The sequence below is a fragment of the Pelmatolapia mariae genome, linkage group LG22, assembly GCF_036321145.2.
Source record: "Pelmatolapia mariae isolate MD_Pm_ZW linkage group LG22, Pm_UMD_F_2, whole genome shotgun sequence".
Classification (NCBI taxonomy): domain Eukaryota; kingdom Metazoa; phylum Chordata; class Actinopteri; order Cichliformes; family Cichlidae; genus Pelmatolapia; species Pelmatolapia mariae.
In genome coordinates this window covers 12,802,681-12,820,558 of record NC_086245.2, presented here as the reverse complement: position 1 = coordinate 12,820,558, position 17,878 = coordinate 12,802,681, and the positions used below count along the sequence as shown (strand labels likewise).

The window sequence follows — 17,878 nt, the reverse complement described above, 5'->3', positions numbered from 1 at the left end:
GCAGTTTGTGACCCTAGGGTGAGGGTAGGGATGCAGGTAAAACTAGAGTGTTGCTTCTTTGCTCAGCTCTCTTGAAATTTCGTCCAGAATCATCAAATGAAATTGTGGCAAAGTGGACTTGTGAAGAGACCACAATGTAACTTTGGTTCCTGTTACCATACTTTCATCCTCATTTGCGCAACACGGCATTTGCTGTTCTCTATACACACTTATTTTCTCTCTTGCGGGCAGTTGCACAAAAGTCCCCTCGCCCAACGTGGGGCTCGAACCCACGACCCTGAGATTAAGAGTCTCATGCTCTCCCGACTGAGCTAGCTGGGCTTCTTCGGAAGGAAATCTTTAAGATGGACACAGGTTCTCATTTCTGGGGGAGGTTGACTAGCATTTCAAGAGGAAGCAAAGAAAGCACAGACTACTTTCAAGTTTTTCTATCATTCTTTCAAGCTCTTATGTCCTCGTATGCATGCCACACCACGGGGCACGCTCCGATTGAGACGACTGAATGTCTCCCGGGGAATCTTCTCCCAGATCTGGACCAGGGCATCACTGAGCTCCTGGACAGTTTGAGTTCCAACCTAGCCGTGTCAGATGGACCAAAGCTAAATGTCCCAGGGGTGTTGTATTGAATTTTGGTCAAGTAGGCCAATATAGGTTGGGGGGTGGGGAGTGTCGGTCGGCGGCATCAGTTCTCACGCAAACTGCCTGCATACTCTTGTCGGATGAGGCCGGGCAGCAGAAAGAAAGCCAGGAGCAATTGCATCAGCGTAGGGTCTGACAGTGGGTCAGAGAATTTCATCCCCATACCTAATGGCACTCATTGTGCCGTTGCCTTGCCTGTAGAGGCCTGTGCATACCTCAGTGCATGTGCCTCTCCGGACCATCACTGACCTACCAGCAAAGCGCTCATAATCAAGGATGTTGCATTCAGCATAAAGGTCCCCACGACTTCTCGGGAAGCTTTCACATCTGTTATATGTTCTCACGGTAAACCTACTGTCCTCTGTGAAAAGCACAGGGTGCCAGTGGTGGAGGTGCCGATTCTGGTATTCCATGCAAATCGCGAGATACAAGCGGGATTTCAATTCAGGCTTCCACTTAGAAAGCAGAGCTCTGTGATGTTAATGAAAGCTCTTCACTACTAAAGTTCCTGTAACCTGCAAAGCTGATTTCACAGCAACCCTACAGCTACCTCAACAACCCACAGTTTGTTGAATTTAACACACAAAGGTTCTTGAAAACAGATTTTTAAGACAGGAAAGCAGATGTCAGGAGTGGGATTTGAACCCACGCCTCCATTTGGAGACCAGAAGTCCCTTTTGTCTGGAAGGAGCCCATCCTTGAGTCTGGCGCCTTAGACCACTCGGCCATCCTGACGAGTTGACCAACGACCTCTTCAAAGCCATCCTGGATGTTTAATTGTCAGAACCACCTCAGCAGGCTCCTTTCCATGTGGAGGAGTTGCAGCTGTAATCTGAGTTCCTCCTGAAATACTAAGCTTGTCATCCTATCTCCGAGGCCGAGCACTGCCACCCCACGGAGAAAACTCATTGCCGCTGCTTATATCTGTGAGCTCATGCTTTCATTCACTACCCGCAGTTTGTGACCCTAGGGTGAGGGTAGGGATGCAGGTAAAACTAGAGTGTTGCTTCTTTGCTCAGCTCTCTTGAAATTTCGTCCAGAATCATCAAATGAAATTGTGGCAAAGTGGACTTGTGAAGAGACCACAATGTAACTTTGGTTCCTGTTACCATACTTTCATCCTCATTTGCGCAACACGGCATTTGCTGTTCTCTATACACACTTATTTTCTCTCTTGCGGGCAGTTGCACAAAAGTCCCCTCGCCCAACGTGGGGCTCGAACCCACGACCCTGAGATTAAGAGTCTCATGCTCTCCCGACTGAGCTAGCTGGGCTTCTTCGGAAGGAAATCTTTAAGATGGACACAGGTTCTCATTTCTGGGGGAGGTTGACTAGCATTTCAAGAGGAAGCAAAGAAAGCACAGACTACTTTCAAGTTTTTCTATCATTCTTTCAAGCTCTTATGTCCTCGTATGCATGCCACACCACGGGGCACGCTCCGATTGAGACGACTGAATGTCTCCCGGGGAATCTTCTCCCAGATCTGGACCAGGGCATCACTGAGCTCCTGGACAGTTTGAGTTCCAACCTAGCCGTGTCAGATGGACCAAAGCTAAATGTCCCAGGGGTGTTGTATTGAATTTTGGTCAAGTAGGCCAATATAGGTTGGGGGGTGGGGAGTGTCGGTCGGCGGCATCAGTTCTCACGCAAACTGCCTGCATACTCTTGTCGGATGAGGCCGGGCAGCAGAAAGAAAGCCAGGAGCAATTGCATCAGCGTAGGGTCTGACAGTGGGTCAGAGAATTTCATCCCCATACCTAATGGCACTCATTGTGCCGTTGCCTTGCCTGTAGAGGCCTGTGCATACCTCAGTGCATGTGCCTCTCCGGACCATCACTGACCTACCAGCAAAGCGCTCATAATCAAGGATGTTGCATTCAGCATAAAGGTCCCCACGACTTCTCGGGAAGCTTTCACATCTGTTATATGTTCTCACGGTAAACCTACTGTCCTCTGTGAAAAGCACAGGGTGCCAGTGGTGGAGGTGCCGATTCTGGTATTCCATGAAAATCGCGAGATACAAGCGGGATTTCAATTCAGGCTTCCACTTAGAAAGCAGAGCTCTGTGATGTTAATGAAAGCTCTTCACTACTAAAGTTCCTGTAACCTGCAAAGCTGATTTCACAGCAACCCTACAGCTACCTCAACAACCCACAGTTTGTTGAATTTAACACACAAAGGTTCTTGAAAACAGATTTTTAAGACAGGAAAGCAGATGTCAGGAGTGGGATTTGAACCCACGCCTCCATTTGGAGACCAGAAGTCCCTTTTGTCTGGAAGGAGCCCATCCTTGAGTCTGGCGCCTTAGACCACTCGGCCATCCTGACGAGTTGACCAACGACCTCTTCAAAGCCATCCTGGATGTTTAATTGTCAGAACCACCTCAGCAGGCTCCTTTCCATGTGGAGGAGTTGCAGCTGTAATCTGAGTTCCTCCTGAAATACTAAGCTTGTCATCCTATCTCCGAGGCCGAGCACTGCCACCCCACGGAGAAAACTCATTGCCGCTGCTTATATCTGTGAGCTCATGCTTTCATTCACTACCCGCAGTTTGTGACCCTAGGGTGAGGGTAGGGATGCAGGTAAAACTAGAGTGTTGCTTCTTTGCTCAGCTCTCTTGAAATTTCGTCCAGAATCATCAAATGAAATTGTGGCAAAGTGGACTTGTGAAGAGACCACAATGTAACTTTGGTTCCTGTTACCATACTTTCATCCTCATTTGCGCAACACGGCATTTGCTGTTCTCTATACACACTTATTTTCTCTCTTGCGGGCAGTTGCACAAAAGTCCCCTCGCCCAACGTGGGGCTCGAACCCACGACCCTGAGATTAAGAGTCTCATGCTCTCCCGACTGAGCTAGCTGGGCTTCTTCGGAAGGAAATCTTTAAGATGGACACAGGTTCTCATTTCTGGGGGAGGTTGACTAGCATTTCAAGAGGAAGCAAAGAAAGCACAGACTACTTTCAAGTTTTTCTATCATTCTTTCAAGCTCTTATGTCCTCGTATGCATGCCACACCACGGGGCACGCTCCGATTGAGACGACTGAATGTCTCCCGGGGAATCTTCTCCCAGATCTGGACCAGGGCATCACTGAGCTCCTGGACAGTTTGAGTTCCAACCTAGCCGTGTCAGATGGACCAAAGCTAAATGTCCCAGGGGTGTTGTATTGAATTTTGGTCAAGTAGGCCAATATAGGTTGGGGGGTGGGGAGTGTCGGTCGGCGGCATCAGTTCTCACGCAAACTGCCTGCATACTCTTGTCGGATGAGGCCGGGCAGCAGAAAGAAAGCCAGGAGCAATTGCATCAGCGTAGGGTCTGACAGTGGGTCAGAGAATTTCATCCCCATACCTAATGGCACTCATTGTGCCGTTGCCTTGCCTGTAGAGGCCTGTGCATACCTCAGTGCATGTGCCTCTCCGGACCATCACTGACCTACCAGCAAAGCGCTCATAATCAAGGATGTTGCATTCAGCATAAAGGTCCCCACGACTTCTCGGGAAGCTTTCACATCTGTTATATGTTCTCACGGTAAACCTACTGTCCTCTGTGAAAAGCACAGGGTGCCAGTGGTGGAGGTGCCGATTCTGGTATTCCATGAAAATCGCGAGATACAAGCGGGATTTCAATTCAGGCTTCCACTTAGAAAGCAGAGCTCTGTGATGTTAATGAAAGCTCTTCACTACTAAAGTTCCTGTAACCTGCAAAGCTGATTTCACAGCAACCCTACAGCTACCTCAACAACCCACAGTTTGTTGAATTTAACACACAAAGGTTCTTGAAAACAGATTTTTAAGACAGGAAAGCAGATGTCAGGAGTGGGATTTGAACCCACGCCTCCATTTGGAGACCAGAAGTCCCTTTTGTCTGGAAGGAGACCATCCTTGAGTCTGGCGCCTTAGACCACTCGGCCATCCTGACGAGTTGACCAACGACCTCTTCAAAGCCATCCTGGATGTTTAATTGTCAGAACCACCTCAGCAGGCTCCTTTCCATGTGGAGGAGTTGCAGCTGTAATCTGAGTTCCTCCTGAAATACTAAGCTTGTCATCCTATCTCCGAGGCCGAGCACTGCCACCCCACGGAGAAAACTCATTGCCGCTGCTTATATCTGTGAGCTCATGCTTTCATTCACTACCCGCAGTTTGTGACCCTAGGGTGAGGGTAGGGATGCAGGTAAAACTAGAGTGTTGCTTCTTTGCTCAGCTCTCTTGAAATTTCGTCCAGAATCATCAAATGAAATTGTGGCAAAGTGGACTTGTGAAGAGACCACAATGTAACTTTGGTTCCTGTTACCATACTTTCATCCTCATTTGCGCAACACGGCATTTGCTGTTCTCTATACACACTTACTTTCTCTCTTGCGGGCAGTTGCACAAAAGTCCCCTCGCCCAACGTGGGGCTCGAACCCACGACCCTGAGATTAAGAGTCTCATGCTCTCCCGACTGAGCTAGCTGGGCTTCTTCGGAAGGAAATCTTTAAGATGGACACAGGTTCTCATTTCTGGGGGAGGTTGACTAGCATTTCAAGAGGAAGCAAAGAAAGCACAGACTACTTTCAAGTTTTTCTATCATTCTTTCAAGCTCTTATGTCCTCGTATGCATGCCACACCACGGGGCACGCTCCGATTGAGACGACTGAATGTCTCCCGGGGAATCTTCTCCCAGATCTGGACCAGGGCATCACTGAGCTCCTGGACAGTTTGAGTTCCAACCTAGCCGTGTCAGATGGACCAAAGCTAAATGTCCCAGGGGTGTTGTATTGAATTTTGGTCAAGTAGGCCAATATAGGTTGGGGGGTGGGGAGTGTCGGTCGGCGGCATCAGTTCTCACGCAAACTGCCTGCATACTCTTGTCGGATGAGGCCGGGCAGCAGAAAGAAAGCCAGGAGCAATTGCATCAGCGTAGGGTCTGACAGTGGGTCAGAGAATTTCATCCCCATACCTAATGGCACTCATTGTGCCGTTGCCTTGCCTGTAGAGGCCTGTGCATACCTCAGTGCATGTGCCTCTCCGGACCATCACTGACCTACCAGCAAAGCGCTCATAATCAAGGATGTTGCATTCAGCATAAAGGTCCCCACGACTTCTCGGGAAGCTTTCACATCTGTTATATGTTCTCACGGTAAACCTACTGTCCTCTGTGAAAAGCACAGGGTGCCAGTGGTGGAGGTGCCGATTCTGGTATTCCATGAAAATCGCGAGATACAAGCGGGATTTCAATTCAGGCTTCCACTTAGAAAGCAGAGCTCTGTGATGTTAATGAAAGCTCTTCACTACTAAAGTTCCTGTAACCTGCAAAGCTGATTTCACAGCAACCCTACAGCTACCTCAACAACCCACAGTTTGTTGAATTTAACACACAAAGGTTCTTGAAAACAGATTTTTAAGACAGGAAAGCAGATGTCAGGAGTGGGATTTGAACCCACGCCTCCATTTGGAGACCAGAAGTCCCTTTTGTCTGGAAGGAGCCCATCCTTGAGTCTGGCGCCTTAGACCACTCGGCCATCCTGACGAGTTGACCAACGACCTCTTCAAAGCCATCCTGGATGTTTAATTGTCAGAACCACCTCAGCAGGCTCCTTTCCATGTGGAGGAGTTGCAGCTGTAATCTGAGTTCCTCCTGAAATACTAAGCTTGTCATCCTATCTCCGAGGCCGAGCACTGCCACCCCACGGAGAAAACTCATTGCCGCTGCTTATATCTGTGAGCTCATGCTTTCATTCACTACCCGCAGTTTGTGACCCTAGGGTGAGGGTAGGGATGCAGGTAAAACTAGAGTGTTGCTTCTTTGCTCAGCTCTCTTGAAATTTCGTCCAGAATCATCAAATGAAATTGTGGCAAAGTGGACTTGTGAAGAGACCACAATGTAACTTTGGTTCCTGTTACCATACTTTCATCCTCATTTGCGCAACACGGCATTTGCTGTTCTCTATACACACTTATTTTCTCTCTTGCGGGCAGTTGCACAAAAGTCCCCTCGCCCAACGTGGGGCTCGAACCCACGACCCTGAGATTAAGAGTCTCATGCTCTCCCGACTGAGCTAGCTGGGCTTCTTCGGAAGGAAATCTTTAAGATGGACACAGGTTCTCATTTCTGGGGGAGGTTGACTAGCATTTCAAGAGGAAGCAAAGAAAGCACAGACTACTTTCAAGTTTTTCTATCATTCTTTCAAGCTCTTATGTCCTCGTATGCATGCCACACCACGGGGCACGCTCCGATTGAGACGACTGAATGTCTCCCGGGGAATCTTCTCCCAGATCTGGACCAGGGCATCACTGAGCTCCTGGACAGTTTGAGTTCCAACCTAGCCGTGTCAGATGGACCAAAGCTAAATGTCCCAGGGGTGTTGTATTGAATTTTGGTCAAGTAGGCCAATATAGGTTGGGGGGTGGGGAGTGTCGGTCGGCGGCATCAGTTCTCACGCAAACTGCCTGCATACTCTTGTCGGATGAGGCCGGGCAGCAGAAAGAAAGCCAGGAGCAATTGCATCAGCGTAGGGTCTGACAGTGGGTCAGAGAATTTCATCCCCATACCTAATGGCACTCATTGTGCCGTTGCCTTGCCTGTAGAGGCCTGTGCATACCTCAGTGCATGTGCCTCTCCGGACCATCACTGACCTACCAGCAAAGCGCTCATAATCAAGGATGTTGCATTCAGCATAAAGGTCCCCACGACTTCTCGGGAAGCTTTCACATCTGTTATATGTTCTCACGGTAAACCTACTGTCCTCTGTGAAAAGCACAGGGTGCCAGTGGTGGAGGTGCCGATTCTGGTATTCCATGCAAATCGCGAGATACAAGCGGGATTTCAATTCAGGCTTCCACTTAGAAAGCAGAGCTCTGTGATGTTAATGAAAGCTCTTCACTACTAAAGTTCCTGTAACCTGCAAAGCTGATTTCACAGCAACCCTACAGCTACCTCAAGAACCCACAGTTTGTTGAATTTAACACACAAAGGTTCTTGAAAACAGATTTTTAAGACAGGAAAGCAGATGTCAGGAGTGGGATTTGAACCCACGCCTCCATTTGGAGACCAGAAGTCCCTTTTGTCTGGAAGGAGCCCATCCTTGAGTCTGGCGCCTTAGACCACTCGGCCATCCTGACGAGTTGACCAACGACCTCTTCAAAGCCATCCTGGATGTTTAATTGTCAGAACCACCTCAGCAGGCTCCTTTCCATGTGGAGGAGTTGCAGCTGTAATCTGAGTTCCTCCTGAAATACTAAGCTTGTCATCCTATCTCCGAGGCCGAGCACTGCCACCCCACGGAGAAAACTCATTGCCGCTGCTTATATCTGTGAGCTCATGCTTTCATTCACTACCCGCAGTTTGTGACCCTAGGGTGAGGGTAGGGATGCAGGTAAAACTAGAGTGTTGCTTCTTTGCTCAGCTCTCTTGAAATTTCGTCCAGAATCATCAAATGAAATTGTGGCAAAGTGGACTTGTGAAGAGACCACAATGTAACTTTGGTTCCTGTTACCATACTTTCATCCTCATTTGCGCAACACGGCATTTGCTGTTCTCTATACACACTTATTTTCTCTCTTGCGGGCAGTTGCACAAAAGTCCCCTCGCCCAACGTGGGGCTCGAACCCACGACCCTGAGATTAAGAGTCTCATGCTCTCCCGACTGAGCTAGCTGGGCTTCTTCGGAAGGAAATCTTTAAGATGGACACAGGTTCTCATTTCTGGGGGAGGTTGACTAGCATTTCAAGAGGAAGCAAAGAAAGCACAGACTACTTTCAAGTTTTTCTATCATTCTTTCAAGCTCTTATGTCCTCGTATGCATGCCACACCACGGGGCACGCTCCGATTGAGACGACTGAATGTCTCCCGGGGAATCTTCTCCCAGATCTGGACCAGGGCATCACTGAGCTCCTGGACAGTTTGAGTTCCAACCTAGCCGTGTCAGATGGACCAAAGCTAAATGTCCCAGGGGTGTTGTATTGAATTTTGGTCAAGTAGGCCAATATAGGTTGGGGGGTGGGGAGTGTCGGTCGGCGGCATCAGTTCTCACGCAAACTGCCTGCATACTCTTGTCGGATGAGGCCGGGCAGCAGAAAGAAAGCCAGGAGCAATTGCATCAGCGTAGGGTCTGACAGTGGGTCAGAGAATTTCATCCCCATACCTAATGGCACTCATTGTGCCGTTGCCTTGCCTGTAGAGGCCTGTGCATACCTCAGTGCATGTGCCTCTCCGGACCATCACTGACCTACCAGCAAAGCGCTCATAATCAAGGATGTTGCATTCAGCATAAAGGTCCCCACGACTTCTCGGGAAGCTTTCACATCTGTTATATGTTCTCACGGTAAACCTACTGTCCTCTGTGAAAAGCACAGGGTGCCAGTGGTGGAGGTGCCGATTCTGGTATTCCATGCAAATCGCGAGATACAAGCGGGATTTCAATTCAGGCTTCCACTTAGAAAGCAGAGCTCTGTGATGTTAATGAAAGCTCTTCACTACTAAAGTTCCTGTAACCTGCAAAGCTGATTTCACAGCAACCCTACAGCTACCTCAACAACCCACAGTTTGTTGAATTTAACACACAAAGGTTCTTGAAAGCAGATGTCAGGAGTGGGATTTGAACCCACGCCTCCATTTGGAGACCAGAAGTCCCTTTTGTCTGGAAGGAGCCCATCCTTGAGTCTGGCGCCTTAGACCACTCGGCCATCCTGACGAGTTGACCAACGACCTCTTCAAAGCCATCCTGGATGTTTAATTGTCAGAACCACCTCAGCAGGCTCCTTTCCATGTGGAGGAGTTGCAGCTGTAATCTGAGTTCCTCCTGAAATACTAAGCTTGTCATCCTATCTCCGAGGCCGAGCACTGCCACCCCACGGAGAAAACTCATTGCCGCTGCTTATATCTGTGAGCTCATGCTTTCATTCACTACCCGCAGTTTGTGACCCTAGGGTGAGGGTAGGGATGCAGGTAAAACTAGAGTGTTGCTTCTTTGCTCAGCTCTCTTGAAATTTCGTCCAGAATCATCAAATGAAATTGTGGCAAAGTGGACTTGTGAAGAGACCACAATGTAACTTTGGTTCCTGTTACCATACTTTCATCCTCATTTGCGCAACACGGCATTTGCTGTTCTCTATACACACTTATTTTCTCTCTTGCGGGCAGTTGCACAAAAGTCCCCTCGCCCAACGTGGGGCTCGAACCCACGACCCTGAGATTAAGAGTCTCATGCTCTCCCGACTGAGCTAGCTGGGCTTCTTCAGAAGGAAATCTTTAAGATGGACACAGGTTCTCATTTCTGGGGGAGGTTGACTAGCATTTCAAGAGGAAGCAAAGAAAGCACAGACTACTTTCAAGTTTTTCTATCATTCTTTCAAGCTCTTATGTCCTCGTATGCATGCCACACCACGGGGCACGCTCCGATTGAGACGACTGAATGTCTCCCGGGGAATCTTCTCCCAGATCTGGACCAGGGCATCACTGAGCTCCTGGACAGTTTGAGTTCCAACCTAGCCGTGTCAGATGGACCAAAGCTAAATGTCCCAGGGGTGTTGTATTGAATTTTGGTCAAGTAGGCCAATATAGGTTGGGGGGTGGGGAGTGTCGGTCGGCGGCATCAGTTCTCACGCAAACTGCCTGCATACTCTTGTCGGATGAGGCCGGGCAGCAGAAAGAAAGCCAGGAGCAATTGCATCAGCGTAGGGTCTGACAGTGGGTCAGAGAATTTCATTCCCATACCTAATGGCACTCATTGTGCCGTTGCCTTGCCTGTAGAGGCCTGTGCATACCTCAGTGCATGTGCCTCTCCGGACCATCACTGACCTACCAGCAAAGCGCTCATAATCAAGGATGTTGCATTCAGCATAAAGGTCCCCACGACTTCTCGGGAAGCTTTCACATCTGTTATATGTTCTCACGGTAAACCTACTGTCCTCTGTGAAAAGCACAGGGTGCCAGTGGTGGAGGTGCCGATTCTGGTATTCCATGCAAATCGCGAGATACAAGCGGGATTTCAATTCAGGCTTCCACTTAGAAAGCAGAGCTCTGTGATGTTAATGAAAGCTCTTCACTACTAAAGTTCCTGTAACCTGCAAAGCTGATTTCACAGCAACCCTACAGCTACCTCAACAACCCACAGTTTGTTGAATTTAACACACAAAGGTTCTTGAAAACAGATTTTTAAGACAGGAAAGCAGATGTCAGGAGTGGGATTTGAACCCACGCCTCCATTTGGAGACCAGAAGTCCCTTTTGTCTGGAAGGAGCCCATCCTTGAGTCTGGCGCCTTAGACCACTCGGCCATCCTGACGAGTTGACCAACGACCTCTTCAAAGCCATCCTGGATGTTTAATTGTCAGAACCACCTCAGCAGGCTCCTTTCCATGTGGAGGAGTTGCAGCTGTAATCTGAGTTCCTCCTGAAATACTAAGCTTGTCATCCTATCTCCGAGGCCGAGCACTGCCACCCCACGGAGAAAACTCATTGCCGCTGCTTATATCTGTGAGCTCATGCTTTCATTCACTACCCGCAGTTTGTGACCCTAGGGTGAGGGTAGGGATGCAGGTAAAACTAGAGTGTTGCTTCTTTGCTCAGCTCTCTTGAAATTTCGTCCAGAATCATCAAATGAAATTGTGGCAAAGTGGACTTGTGAAGAGACCACAATGTAACTTTGGTTCCTGTTACCATACTTTCATCCTCATTTGCGCAACACGGCATTTGCTGTTCTCTATACACACTTATTTTCTCTCTTGCGGGCAGTTGCACAAAAGTCCCCTCGCCCAACGTGGGGCTCGAACCCACGACCCTGAGATTAAGAGTCTCATGCTCTCCCGACTGAGCTAGCTGGGCTTCTTCGGAAGGAAATCTTTAAGATGGACACAGGTTCTCATTTCTGGGGGAGGTTGACTAGCATTTCAAGAGGAAGCAAAGAAAGCACAGACTACTTTCAAGTTTTTCTATCATTCTTTCAAGCTCTTATGTCCTCGTATGCATGCCACACCACGGGGCACGCTCCGATTGAGACGACTGAATGTCTCCCGGGGAATCTTCTCCCAGATCTGGACCAGGGCATCACTGAGCTCCTGGACAGTTTGAGTTCCAACCTAGCCGTGTCAGATGGACCAAAGCTAAATGTCCCAGGGGTGTTGTATTGAATTTTGGTCAAGTAGGCCAATATAGGTTGGGGGGTGGGGAGTGTCGGTCGGCGGCATCAGTTCTCACGCAAACTGCCTGCATACTCTTGTCGGATGAGGCCGGGCAGCAGAAAGAAAGCCAGGAGCAATTGCATCAGCGTAGGGTCTGACAGTGGGTCAGAGAATTTCATCCCCATACCTAATGGCACTCATTGTGCCGTTGCCTTGCCTGTAGAGGCCTGTGCATACCTCAGTGCATGTGCCTCTCCGGACCATCACTGACCTACCAGCAAAGCGCTCATAATCAAGGATGTTGCATTCAGCATAAAGGTCCCCACGACTTCTCGGGAAGCTTTCACATCTGTTATATGTTCTCACGGTAAACCTACTGTCCTCTGTGAAAAGCACAGGGTGCCAGTGGTGGAGGTGCCGATTCTGGTATTCCATGCAAATCGCGAGATACAAGCGGGATTTCAATTCAGGCTTCCACTTAGAAAGCAGAGCTCTGTGATGTTAATGAAAGCTCTTCACTACTAAAGTTCCTGTAACCTGCAAAGCTGATTTCACAGCAACCCTACAGCTACCTCAACAACCCACAGTTTGTTGAATTTAACACACAAAGGTTCTTGAAAACAGATTTTTAAGACAGGAAAGCAGATGTCAGGAGTGGGATTTGAACCCACGCCTCCATTTGGAGACCAGAAGTCCCTTTTGTCTGGAAGGAGCCCATCCTTGAGTCTGGCGCCTTAGACCACTCGGCCATCCTGACGAGTTGACCAACGACCTCTTCAAAGCCATCCTGGATGTTTAATTGTCAGAACCACCTCAGCAGGCTCCTTTCCATGTGGAGGAGTTGCAGCTGTAATCTGAGTTCCTCCTGAAATACTAAGCTTGTCATCCTATCTCCGAGGCCGAGCACTGCCACCCCACGGAGAAAACTCATTGCCGCTGCTTATATCTGTGAGCTCATGCTTTCATTCACTACCCGCAGTTTGTGACCCTAGGGTGAGGGTAGGGATGCAGGTAAAACTAGAGTGTTGCTTCTTTGCTCAGCTCTCTTGAAATTTCGTCCAGAATCATCAAATGAAATTGTGGCAAAGTGGACTTGTGAAGAGACCACAATGTAACTTTGGTTCCTGTTACCATACTTTCATCCTCATTTGCGCAACACGGCATTTGCTGTTCTCTATACACACTTATTTTCTCTCTTGCGGGCAGTTGCACAAAAGTCCCCTCGCCCAACGTGGGGCTCGAACCCACGACCCTGAGATTAAGAGTCTCATGCTCTCCCGACTGAGCTAGCTGGGCTTCTTCGGAAGGAAATCTTTAAGATGGACACAGGTTCTCATTTCTGGGGGAGGTTGACTAGCATTTCAAGAGGAAGCAAAGAAAGCACAGACTACTTTCAAGTTTTTCTATCATTCTTTCAAGCTCTTATGTCCTCGTATGCATGCCACACCACGGGGCACGCTCCGATTGAGACGACTGAATGTCTCCCGGGGAATCTTCTCCCAGATCTGGACCAGGGCATCACTGAGCTCCTGGACAGTTTGAGTTCCAACCTAGCCGTGTCAGATGGACCAAAGCTAAATGTCCCAGGGGTGTTGTATTGAATTTTGGTCAAGTAGGCCAATATAGGTTGGGGGGTGGGGAGTGTCGGTCGGCGGCATCAGTTCTCACGCAAACTGCCTGCATACTCTTGTCGGATGAGGCCGGGCAGCAGAAAGAAAGCCAGGAGCAATTGCATCAGCGTAGGGTCTGACAGTGGGTCAGAGAATTTCATCCCCATACCTAATGGCACTCATTGTGCCGTTGCCTTGCCTGTAGAGGCCTGTGCATACCTCAGTGCATGTGCCTCTCCGGACCATCACTGACCTACCAGCAAAGCGCTCATAATCAAGGATGTTGCATTCAGCATAAAGGTCCCCACGACTTCTCGGGAAGCTTTCACATCTGTTATATGTTCTCACGGTAAACCTACTGTCCTCTGTGAAAAGCACAGGGTGCCAGTGGTGGAGGTGCCGATTCTGGTATTCCATGCAAATCGCGAGATACAAGCGGGATTTCAATTCAGGCTTCCACTTAGAAAGCAGAGCTCTGTGATGTTAATGAAAGCTCTTCACTACTAAAGTTCCTGTAACCTGCAAAGCTGATTTCACAGCAACCCTACAGCTACCTCAACAACCCACAGTTTGTTGAATTTAACACACAAAGGTTCTTGAAAGCAGATGTCAGGAGTGGGATTTGAACCCACGCCTCCATTTGGAGACCAGAAGTCCCTTTTGTCTGGAAGGAGACCATCCTTGAGTCTGGCGCCTTAGACCACTCGGCCATCCTGACGAGTTGACCAACGACCTCTTCAAAGCCATCCTGGATGTTTAATTGTCAGAACCACCTCAGCAGGCTCCTTTCCATGTGGAGGAGTTGCAGCTGTAATCTGAGTTCCTCCTGAAATACTAAGCTTGTCATCCTATCTCCGAGGCCGAGCACTGCCACCCCACGGAGAAAACTCATTGCCGCTGCTTATATCTGTGAGCTCATGCTTTCATTCACTACCCGCAGTTTGTGACCCTAGGGTGAGGGTAGGGATGCAGGTAAAACTAGAGTGTTGCTTCTTTGCTCAGCTCTCTTGAAATTTCGTCCAGAATCATCAAATGAAATTGTGGCAAAGTGGACTTGTGAAGAGACCACAATGTAACTTTGGTTCCTGTTACCATACTTTCATCCTCATTTGCGCAACACGGCATTTGCTGTTCTCTATACACACTTATTTTCTCTCTTGCGGGCAGTTGCACAAAAGTCCCCTCGCCCAACGTGGGGCTCGAACCCACGACCCTGAGATTAAGAGTCTCATGCTCTCCCGACTGAGCTAGCTGGGCTTCTTCAGAAGGAAATCTTTAAGATGGACACAGGTTCTCATTTCTGGGGGAGGTTGACTAGCATTTCAAGAGGAAGCAAAGAAAGCACAGACTACTTTCAAGTTTTTCTATCATTCTTTCAAGCTCTTATGTCCTCGTATGCATGCCACACCACGGGGCACGCTCCGATTGAGACGACTGAATGTCTCCCGGGGAATCTTCTCCCAGATCTGGACCAGGGCATCACTGAGCTCCTGGACAGTTTGAGTTCCAACCTAGCCGTGTCAGATGGACCAAAGCTAAATGTCCCAGGGGTGTTGTATTGAATTTTGGTCAAGTAGGCCAATATAGGTTGGGGGGTGGGGAGTGTCGGTCGGCGGCATCAGTTCTCACGCAAACTGCCTGCATACTCTTGTCGGATGAGGCCGGGCAGCAGAAAGAAAGCCAGGAGCAATTGCATCAGCGTAGGGTCTGACAGTGGGTCAGAGAATTTCATTCCCATACCTAATGGCACTCATTGTGCCGTTGCCTTGCCTGTAGAGGCCTGTGCATACCTCAGTGCATGTGCCTCTCCGGACCATCACTGACCTACCAGCAAAGCGCTCATAATCAAGGATGTTGCATTCAGCATAAAGGTCCCCACGACTTCTCGGGAAGCTTTCACATCTGTTATATGTTCTCACGGTAAACCTACTGTCCTCTGTGAAAAGCACAGGGTGCCAGTGGTGGAGGTGCCGATTCTGGTATTCCATGCAAATCGCGAGATACAAGCGGGATTTCAATTCAGGCTTCCACTTAGAAAGCAGAGCTCTGTGATGTTAATGAAAGCTCTTCACTACTAAAGTTCCTGTAACCTGCAAAGCTGATTTCACAGCAACCCTACAGCTACCTCAACAACCCACAGTTTGTTGAATTTAACACACAAAGGTTCTTGAAAACAGATTTTTAAGACAGGAAAGCAGATGTCAGGAGTGGGATTTGAACCCACGCCTCCATTTGGAGACCAGAAGTCCCTTTTGTCTGGAAGGAGCCCATCCTTGAGTCTGGCGCCTTAGACCACTCGGCCATCCTGACGAGTTGACCAACGACCTCTTCAAAGCCATCCTGGATGTTTAATTGTCAGAACCACCTCAGCAGGCTCCTTTCCATGTGGAGGAGTTGCAGCTGTAATCTGAGTTCCTCCTGAAATACTAAGCTTGTCATCCTATCTCCGAGGCCGAGCACTGCCACCCCACGGAGAAAACTCATTGCCGCTGCTTATATCTGTGAGCTCATGCTTTCATTCACTACCCGCAGTTTGTGACCCTAGGGTGAGGGTAGGGATGCAGGTAAAACTAGAGTGTTGCTTCTTTGCTCAGCTCTCTTGAAATTTCGTCCAGAATCATCAAATGAAATTGTGGCAAAGTGGACTTGTGAAGAGGCCACAATGTAACTTTGGTTCCTGTTACCATACTTTCATCCTCATTTGCGCAACACGGCATTTGCTGTTCTCTATACACACTTATTTTCTCTCTTGCGGGCAGTTGCACAAAAGTCCCCTCGCCCAACGTGGGGCTCGAACCCACGACCCTGAGATTAAGAGTCTCATGCTCTCCCGACTGAGCTAGCTGGGCTTCTTCAGAAGGAAATCTTTAAGATGGACACAGGTTCTCATTTCTGGGGGAGGTTGACTAGCATTTCAAGAGGAAGCAAAGAAAGCACAGACTACTTTCAAGTTTTTCTATCATTCTTTCAAGCTCTTATGTCCTCGTATGCATGCCACACCACGGGGCACGCTCCGATTGAGACGACTGAATGTCTCCCGGGGAATCTTCTCCCAGATCTGGACCAGGGCATCACTGAGCTCCTGGACAGTTTGAGTTCCAACCTAGCCGTGTCAGATGGACCAAAGCTAAATGTCCCAGGGGTGTTGTATTGAATTTTGGTCAAGTAGGCCAATATAGGTTGGGGGGTGGGGAGTGTCGGTCGGCGGCATCAGTTCTCACGCAAACTGCCTGCATACTCTTGTCGGATGAGGCCGGGCAGCAGAAAGAAAGCCAGGAGCAATTGCATCAGCGTAGGGTCTGACAGTGGGTCAGAGAATTTCATCCCCATACCTAATGGCACTCATTGTGCCGTTGCCTTGCCTGTAGAGGCCTGTGCATACCTCAGTGCATGTGCCTCTCCGGACCATCACTGACCTACCAGCAAAGCGCTCATAATCAAGGATGTTGCATTCAGCATAAAGGTCCCCACGACTTCTCGGGAAGCTTTCACATCTGTTATATGTTCTCACGGTAAACCTACTGTCCTCTGTGAAAAGCACAGGGTGCCAGTGGTGGAGGTGCCGATTCTGGTATTCCATGCAAATCGCGAGATACAAGCGGGATTTCAATTCAGGCTTCCACTTAGAAAGCAGAGCTCTGTGATGTTAATGAAAGCTCTTCACTACTAAAGTTCCTGTAACCTGCAAAGCTGATTTCACAGCAACCCTACAGCTACCTCAACAACCCACAGTTTGTTGAATTTAACACACAAAGGTTCTTGAAAACAGATTTTTAAGACAGGAAAGCAGATGTCAGGAGTGGGATTTGAACCCACGCCTCCATTTGGAGACCAGAAGTCCCTTTTGTCTGGAAGGAGCCCATCCTTGAGTCTGGCGCCTTAGACCACTCGGCCATCCTGACGAGTTGACCAACGACCTCTTCAAAGCCATCCTGGATGTTTAATTGTCAGAACCACCTCAGCAGGCTCCTTTCCATGTGGAGGAGTTGCAGCTGTAATCTGAGTTCCTCCTGAAATACTAAGCTTGTCATCCTATCTCCGAGGCCGAGCACTGCCACCCCACGGAGAAAACTCATTGCCGCTGCTTATATCTGTGAGCTCATGCTTTCATTCACTACCCGCAGTTTGTGACCCTAGGGTGAGGGTAGGGATGCAGGTAAAACTAGAGTGTTGCTTCTTTGCTCAGCTCTCTTGAAATTTCGTCCAGAATCATCAAATGAAATTGTGGCAAAGTGGACTTGTGAAGAGACCACAATGTAACTTTGGTTCCTGTTACCATACTTTCATCCTCATTTGCGCAACACGGCATTTGCTGTTCTCTATACACACTTATTTTCTCTCTTGCGGGCAGTTGCACAAAAGTCCCCTCGCCCAACGTGGGGCTCGAACCCACGACCCTGAGATTAAGAGTCTCATGCTCTCCCGACTGAGCTAGCTGGGCTTCTTCGGAAGGAAACCTTTAAGATGGACACAGGTTCTCATTTCTGGGGGAGGTTGACTAGCATTTCAAGAGGAAGCAAAGAAAGCA

At 48.8% G+C, this 17,878-nt stretch overlaps 23 non-coding genes across 23 annotated transcripts; all 23 read right to left on the bottom strand.

Moving 5' to 3' along the window:
• Positions 1 to 248: 248 nt before the first annotated feature.
• trnak-cuu (transfer RNA lysine (anticodon CUU)) lies at positions 249 to 321 on the bottom strand. Its single transcript has one exon. It is a non-coding gene; the product is annotated as a tRNA-Lys (tRNA).
• A 942-nt stretch (positions 322 to 1,263) lies between these two features.
• Positions 1,264 to 1,374, bottom strand: trnal-caa (transfer RNA leucine (anticodon CAA)). The gene is made up of 2 exons: positions 1,337 to 1,374; positions 1,264 to 1,309 (listed from the first exon to the last, which is right to left on the bottom strand). It is a non-coding gene; the product is annotated as a tRNA-Leu (tRNA).
• Positions 1,375 to 1,840: 466 nt separating this feature from the next.
• Positions 1,841 to 1,913, bottom strand: trnak-cuu (transfer RNA lysine (anticodon CUU)). The gene has a single exon. It is a non-coding gene; the product is annotated as a tRNA-Lys (tRNA).
• Positions 1,914 to 2,855: 942 nt separating this feature from the next.
• On the bottom strand, positions 2,856 to 2,966 carry trnal-caa (transfer RNA leucine (anticodon CAA)). Its single transcript has 2 exons — positions 2,929 to 2,966; positions 2,856 to 2,901 (listed from the first exon to the last, which is right to left on the bottom strand). It is a non-coding gene; the product is annotated as a tRNA-Leu (tRNA).
• Positions 2,967 to 3,432: 466 nt separating this feature from the next.
• Positions 3,433 to 3,505, bottom strand: trnak-cuu (transfer RNA lysine (anticodon CUU)). Its single transcript has one exon. It is a non-coding gene; the product is annotated as a tRNA-Lys (tRNA).
• Positions 3,506 to 4,447: 942 nt separating this feature from the next.
• trnal-caa (transfer RNA leucine (anticodon CAA)) lies at positions 4,448 to 4,558 on the bottom strand. The gene is made up of 2 exons: positions 4,521 to 4,558; positions 4,448 to 4,493 (listed from the first exon to the last, which is right to left on the bottom strand). It is a non-coding gene; the product is annotated as a tRNA-Leu (tRNA).
• A 466-nt stretch (positions 4,559 to 5,024) lies between these two features.
• Positions 5,025 to 5,097, bottom strand: trnak-cuu (transfer RNA lysine (anticodon CUU)). The gene has a single exon. It is a non-coding gene; the product is annotated as a tRNA-Lys (tRNA).
• Positions 5,098 to 6,039: 942 nt separating this feature from the next.
• On the bottom strand, positions 6,040 to 6,150 carry trnal-caa (transfer RNA leucine (anticodon CAA)). Its single transcript has 2 exons — positions 6,113 to 6,150; positions 6,040 to 6,085 (listed from the first exon to the last, which is right to left on the bottom strand). It is a non-coding gene; the product is annotated as a tRNA-Leu (tRNA).
• Positions 6,151 to 6,616: 466 nt separating this feature from the next.
• trnak-cuu (transfer RNA lysine (anticodon CUU)) lies at positions 6,617 to 6,689 on the bottom strand. Its single transcript has one exon. It is a non-coding gene; the product is annotated as a tRNA-Lys (tRNA).
• Positions 6,690 to 7,631: 942 nt separating this feature from the next.
• On the bottom strand, positions 7,632 to 7,742 carry trnal-caa (transfer RNA leucine (anticodon CAA)). The gene is made up of 2 exons: positions 7,705 to 7,742; positions 7,632 to 7,677 (listed from the first exon to the last, which is right to left on the bottom strand). It is a non-coding gene; the product is annotated as a tRNA-Leu (tRNA).
• A 466-nt stretch (positions 7,743 to 8,208) lies between these two features.
• Positions 8,209 to 8,281, bottom strand: trnak-cuu (transfer RNA lysine (anticodon CUU)). The gene has a single exon. It is a non-coding gene; the product is annotated as a tRNA-Lys (tRNA).
• Positions 8,282 to 9,202: 921 nt separating this feature from the next.
• Positions 9,203 to 9,313, bottom strand: trnal-caa (transfer RNA leucine (anticodon CAA)). Its single transcript has 2 exons — positions 9,276 to 9,313; positions 9,203 to 9,248 (listed from the first exon to the last, which is right to left on the bottom strand). It is a non-coding gene; the product is annotated as a tRNA-Leu (tRNA).
• Positions 9,314 to 9,779: 466 nt separating this feature from the next.
• Positions 9,780 to 9,852, bottom strand: trnak-cuu (transfer RNA lysine (anticodon CUU)). The gene has a single exon. It is a non-coding gene; the product is annotated as a tRNA-Lys (tRNA).
• A 942-nt stretch (positions 9,853 to 10,794) lies between these two features.
• trnal-caa (transfer RNA leucine (anticodon CAA)) lies at positions 10,795 to 10,905 on the bottom strand. The gene is made up of 2 exons: positions 10,868 to 10,905; positions 10,795 to 10,840 (listed from the first exon to the last, which is right to left on the bottom strand). It is a non-coding gene; the product is annotated as a tRNA-Leu (tRNA).
• A 466-nt stretch (positions 10,906 to 11,371) lies between these two features.
• trnak-cuu (transfer RNA lysine (anticodon CUU)) lies at positions 11,372 to 11,444 on the bottom strand. Its single transcript has one exon. It is a non-coding gene; the product is annotated as a tRNA-Lys (tRNA).
• A 942-nt stretch (positions 11,445 to 12,386) lies between these two features.
• trnal-caa (transfer RNA leucine (anticodon CAA)) lies at positions 12,387 to 12,497 on the bottom strand. Its single transcript has 2 exons — positions 12,460 to 12,497; positions 12,387 to 12,432 (listed from the first exon to the last, which is right to left on the bottom strand). It is a non-coding gene; the product is annotated as a tRNA-Leu (tRNA).
• Positions 12,498 to 12,963: 466 nt separating this feature from the next.
• Positions 12,964 to 13,036, bottom strand: trnak-cuu (transfer RNA lysine (anticodon CUU)). Its single transcript has one exon. It is a non-coding gene; the product is annotated as a tRNA-Lys (tRNA).
• A 921-nt stretch (positions 13,037 to 13,957) lies between these two features.
• Positions 13,958 to 14,068, bottom strand: trnal-caa (transfer RNA leucine (anticodon CAA)). The gene is made up of 2 exons: positions 14,031 to 14,068; positions 13,958 to 14,003 (listed from the first exon to the last, which is right to left on the bottom strand). It is a non-coding gene; the product is annotated as a tRNA-Leu (tRNA).
• Positions 14,069 to 14,534: 466 nt separating this feature from the next.
• trnak-cuu (transfer RNA lysine (anticodon CUU)) lies at positions 14,535 to 14,607 on the bottom strand. Its single transcript has one exon. It is a non-coding gene; the product is annotated as a tRNA-Lys (tRNA).
• Positions 14,608 to 15,549: 942 nt separating this feature from the next.
• On the bottom strand, positions 15,550 to 15,660 carry trnal-caa (transfer RNA leucine (anticodon CAA)). Its single transcript has 2 exons — positions 15,623 to 15,660; positions 15,550 to 15,595 (listed from the first exon to the last, which is right to left on the bottom strand). It is a non-coding gene; the product is annotated as a tRNA-Leu (tRNA).
• A 466-nt stretch (positions 15,661 to 16,126) lies between these two features.
• On the bottom strand, positions 16,127 to 16,199 carry trnak-cuu (transfer RNA lysine (anticodon CUU)). Its single transcript has one exon. It is a non-coding gene; the product is annotated as a tRNA-Lys (tRNA).
• A 942-nt stretch (positions 16,200 to 17,141) lies between these two features.
• trnal-caa (transfer RNA leucine (anticodon CAA)) lies at positions 17,142 to 17,252 on the bottom strand. Its single transcript has 2 exons — positions 17,215 to 17,252; positions 17,142 to 17,187 (listed from the first exon to the last, which is right to left on the bottom strand). It is a non-coding gene; the product is annotated as a tRNA-Leu (tRNA).
• Positions 17,253 to 17,718: 466 nt separating this feature from the next.
• Positions 17,719 to 17,791, bottom strand: trnak-cuu (transfer RNA lysine (anticodon CUU)). The gene has a single exon. It is a non-coding gene; the product is annotated as a tRNA-Lys (tRNA).
• Positions 17,792 to 17,878: the final 87 nt, after the last annotated feature.